We start from the raw sequence: 5,661 nt of genomic DNA, 5'->3' as shown, positions 1-5,661 counted from the left end.
AGCGGATTAGGAGGAGAATGGCTCCAGGCGTCTCCGGACGGCGCCTGCGACTAAAGTGGGCGTGGTCCACAGACTCTGCTCCACCTTTCTGAGAGCCTGGGCCCTAGCTCCGCCCCCTCCCGACAAGATTTAAAGGAGAAGCGACCGGGAGGGCTGTTCAAAAGGGAAGTATCAATAAATTTAGGACTTGTGGAGGCTAACCTGACCAATTTAACGTGGGACAATCAGAAGTGAGGAAAGGACTTGAGAGGGTATCAACTTTTAAATAGGATGGTTCAGAGGAGGCCTCAGTAAAAAGGTGACATTTTGAGCAAAGTCTTGAAAGAGTTGGGTAGGGCTAACAATTACATGCGGAGAAGGCAATGGCAACCCACTCCAGTACTCTTGTCTGGAAAATCCCATGGGCGGAGGAGCCTGGTGGGCTGCAGTCCATGGGGTCGCAAAGAGTCGGACACAACTGAGCGACTTCACTTTCACTTTTCACTTTCATGCATTGGAGAAGGAAATGGCAACCCACTCCAGTGTTCTTGCCTGGAGAATCCCAGGGACGGGGAGCCTGGTGGGCTGCCGTCTATGGGGTCACACAGAGTAGGACACGACTGAAGTGACTTAGCAGCAGCAGCAGCAACAATGACATGGGGATAACATTGGGGCAGATCAGACTGAACAGCCAAGATGGTAAAGCGGAAGTGTTCCTGGTTATTTTAAGAAAGTATGTCTGGAGCGGTACCAAATTCTTGGCCTCAGACAGACTGGAACATGATTGGAAAACTAGAAGCAGTGCGTGGGTATTACTCTTTACTGTTCTGACCCTAATGTGTCCCTGTCTTATTCTTCCTGCAGTAAATACCTAGTTTCTCTAAAACAGAGTACTACTAGAGGAAAAGAAGAATAACATTTAAAAAATATCGTCAATCTAAATTTCACTCCCCCAAAATTCAAATACTTTTTCTTTTATACTTTAGGACTATTGAAAATTAAGATGTAAAGACAGTAGGGAACTAGGTAATAAGATTTCTTATCCCTTAGTGCTGCTACCTGGTACTAGTGTAGGTACTACCCTTTAGTGACTTGAAACCAATGTTTCAAACTTTTGAAACACAATGATTTTGGAAATCAATGTTCCAAACTATGGAAGACCCATAGTTCATTCAGCCCCAACTAGCCACCGTTCGGTCCAAAAGGCTTAGCGTCTTTTCTGCTAACTAGGGTTATGTCATCAACATAAAGGTAATTCCTGTGGCTTTTAAAAAAAGCACTGTTAATTCTCCCAAAACAAATTAACAAAGAGTTGGCCTCTGTTTCAATCATTATTGGGAGTAATCTGTCACCACCTTATCCTTTTATTATACTAATTAATCAAGAGAGAAGAGAACTATTATATAAAGTATCATATGGTCATTTCCAACACAATTTTACAACAATTTAATAAGATGGAATCCTAGACCACCTTACCTGCTTCCTGAGAAATCTGTATGCAGGTCAAGAAGCAACAGTTAGAACTGGACATGGAACAACAGACGGGGTCTAAATCAGGAAAGGAGTGCGTCAAGGCTGTATACTGTCACCCTGCTATTTAACTTCTATGCAGAGTACATCAGGCAAAATGCCAGGCTAGATGAAGCACAAGGTAGAATCAAGATTGCCGGGAGAAATATCAATAACCTCAGATATGCAGATGACACCACCCTTATGGCAGAAAGCAAAGAAAACTAAAGAGCCTCTGGATGAAAAGTCAAAGAGGAGAGTGAAAAAGTTGGCTTAAAACTCAACATTCAGAAAACTAAGATCATGGCATCCAGTCCCATCACTTCATGTCAAATAGATGAGGAAACAATGAAAACAGTGAGAGACTTTATTTTGAGGGGGGGGGCCTCCAAAATCACTGCAGATGGTAACTGCAGCCATGAAATTAAAAGACACTTGCTCCTTGGAAGAAAAGCTATGACCAACCTAGACAGCATATTAAAAAGCAGAGACATTACTTCGTCAACAAAAGTTCATCTAGTCAAAGCTATAGTTTTTCCCATAGTCATATGTGGATGTGAGAGTTGGACTGCAAAGAAAGCTGAGCACCAAAGAATTAGTGCTTTTGAACTGTGGTGCTGGAGAAGACTCTTGCGAGTCCTTTTGACAGCAAGGAGATCAAACCAGTCAATCCTAAAGGAAATTAGTCCTGAATACTCACTGAAAGGGCTGATGCTGAAACTGAAACTTCAATACTTTGGCCACCTGATGCGAAGAACTGACTCATTGGAAAAGACCCTGATGCTGGGAAAGATTGAAGGTGGGAGGAGAAGAGGATGACAGAGGATGAGATGGTTGAATGGCATCACTGACTCAATGCACATGAGTTTGAGTAAGCTCAGGGAGTTGGTGATGGACAGGAAGCCTGGCGTGCTGCAGTCCATGGGGTCAGCACAAAGAGTTGGACATGACTGAGCAACTGAACTGAACTGAGTAAGATGGAAAGCTCTCATTTGTGATTCAGTAGACCTAATAGACACTGTGAAAGTGCTGCACTCAACATGCCAGCAAATTTTGAAAACTGAGCAGTGGCCACAGGACTGGAAAAGGTCAGTTTTCATTCCAATCCCAAAGAAAGGCAATGCCAAAGAATGCTCAAACTACCGCACAATTGCACTCATCTCACATGCTAGTAAAGTAATGCTTAAAATTCTCCAAGCCAGGCTTCAGCAATACGTGAACTGTGAACTTCCAGATGTTCAAGCTGGCTTTAGAAAAGGCAGAGGAACCAGAGATCAAATTGCCAACATCCGCTGGATCATTGAAAAAGCAAGAGAGTTCCAGAAAAACATCTATTTCTGCTTTATTGACTATGCCAAAGCCTTTGACTGTGTGGATCACAATAAACTGTGGAAATAATGGGCTCCAATTTCATCCAACTCATTAGAACTGATTCAAATGTATTCTTTTTAATGGCTGAGTAATATTCCACAGTGTATATGTACCACAGCTTCCTTATCCATTCGTCTGCTGATGGGCATCTAGGTTGCTTCCATGTCCTGGCTATTATAAACAGTGCTGTGATGAACATTGGGGTGCACGTGTCTCTTTCAGATCTGATTTCCTCAGTGTGTATGCCCAGAAGTGGGATTGCTGGGTCATATGGCAGTTCTATTTCCAGTTTTTTAAGAAATCTCCACACTGTTTTCCATAGCTGCTGTACTAGTTTGCATTCCCACCAACAGTGTAAGAGGGTTCCCTTTTCTCCACACCCTCTCCAGCATTTATTGCTTGTAGACTTTTGGATAGCAGCCATCCTGACTGGCGTGTAATGGTACCTCATTGTGGTTTTTGTGAAAGAGATGGGAATACCAGGCCACCTGACCTGCCTCTTGAGAAACCTGTATGCAGGTCAGGAAGCAACAGTTAGAACTGGACATGGAACAATAGACTGGTTCCAAATAGGAAAAGGAGTACATCAAGGCTATATATTGTCCCCCTGCTTATTTAACTTATATGCAGAGTACATCATGAGAAATGCTGGGCTGGAGAAGCACAAGCTGGAATCAAGATTGCCAGGAGAAATATCAATAACCTCAGATATGCAGATGACACCACCCTTATGGCAGAAATTGAAGAACTAAAGAGCCTCTTGATGTAAGTGAAAGAGGAGAGTGAAAAAGTTGGCTTAACGCTCAACATTCAGAAAACTAAGATCATGGTACCCGGTCCCATCACTTCATGGCAAATAGATGGGGAAACAGTGGAAACAGTGGCCTACTTTATTTTTCTGGGCTCCAAAATCACTGCAGATGGTGACTGCCGCCATGAAATTAAAAGATGCTTACTCCTTGAAAGGAAAGTTATGACCAACCTAGGCAGCATATTAAAAAGCAGAGACATTACTTTGCCAACAAAGGTCTGTTTAGTCAAGACTATGGTTTTTCTAGTGGTCATGTATGGATGTGAGAGTTGGACTATAAAGAAAGCTGAGCACTGAGGAAATGATGCTTTTGAACTGTGGTGTTGGAGAAGACTCTTGAGGGTCCCTTGGACTGCAAGGAGATCCACCCAGTTCATCCTAAAGGAGATCAGTCCTGGATGTTCATTGGAAGGACTGATGTTGAAGCTGAAAGTCCAATACTCTGGCCACATGATGCGAAGAGCTGACTCATTTGAAAAGACCCTGATGCTGGGAAAGATTGAGGGCAGGAGGAGAAGGGGATGACAGAGGATGAGATGGTTGGATGGCATCACTGACTTGATGGACATGGGTTTGGGTGGACTCTGGGAGTTGGTGATGGACAGGGAGGCCAGGTGTGCTGCAGTTCATGGGGTCGCAAGGAGTCAGACATGACTGAGAGACTGAACTGAACTGAGACCTAATATTTCAAAGCTCACAATCCCAGTTTTACTACTTGCTACTGAACATTCTTTGAGAGTTACTTCAATCTATTTTACCCTGAGTTTCATCCTCTGAACAGTGAAGAAAATCAGTGTAGCTAACTCACAAGGTAGTTGAAGGGATTAAGTTAGTTATTGCATGTGAAGACTGTAGCAGTGTGATTGGCTTCTACAAATTGTTCCATAAATGTTAGTTATTACTTAACTGACACATAGAATAGATTAATTGGGGGTATAACATTTATGTACATTTTTGTTTCTATATTTAGCAAAGTCATGCTATAGGTAGACAGGATGTGATTGGTCAAAGTAGGGTACAAAGTACAAGATGTATCCAGAGACCAGAAAAAGAGCATAGCCTGGTTGGTTGGAGAATGTGCTAAATTAACTGAGATATGAATTAGTAAGAAGATTAGCAGAGGGTCTTGAATGTCAAGCTGAGTAATTTGTATGTAATACAGTCAAAATTTTTGAGTGTTTTGCACAACAAAGGAAACTATAAGCAAGGTGAAAAGACAGCCTTCAGAATGGGAGAAAATAATAGCAAATGAAGAAACAGACAAAGGATTAATCTCAAAAATATATAAGCAACTCCTGCAGTTCAATTCCAGAAAAATAATGACCCAGTCAAAAAATGGGCCAAAGAACTAAACAGACATTTCTCCAAAGAAGACATACAGATGGCTAACAAACACATGAAAAGATGCTCAACATCACTCATTATCAGAGAAATGCAAATCAAAACCTCAGTGAGGTACCATTACACGCCAGTCAGAATGGCTGCTATCCAAAAGTCTACAAGCAATAAATGCTGGAGAGGGTGTGGAGAAAAGGGAACCCTCTTACACTGTTGGTGGGAATGCAAACTAGTACAGCCACTATGGAAAACAGTGTGGAGATTCCTTAAAAAAACTGGAAATAGAACTGCCATATGACCCAGCAATCCCACTTCTGGGCATACACACTGAGGAAACCAGATCTGAAAGAGACACGTGCACCCCAATGTTCATCGCAGCACTGTTTATAATAGCCAGGACATGGAAGCAACCTAGATGCCCATTAGCAGACGAATGGATAAGGAAGCTGTGGTACATATACACCATGGAATATTACTCAGCCATTAAAAGAATTCATTTGAATCAGTTCTAATGAGATGGATGAAACTGGAGCCCCTTATACAGAGTGAAGTGAGCCAGAAAGATAAAGACCATTACAGCATACTAACACATATATATGGAATTTAGAAATATGGTAACGACAACCCTATATGCAAAACAGAAAAAGAGACAC

Source organism: Cervus canadensis, chromosome 4 (genome assembly GCF_019320065.1).
Source record: "Cervus canadensis isolate Bull #8, Minnesota chromosome 4, ASM1932006v1, whole genome shotgun sequence".
Lineage (NCBI taxonomy): Eukaryota > Metazoa > Chordata > Mammalia > Artiodactyla > Cervidae > Cervus > Cervus canadensis.
This window is presented reverse-complemented; position numbering follows the sequence as displayed.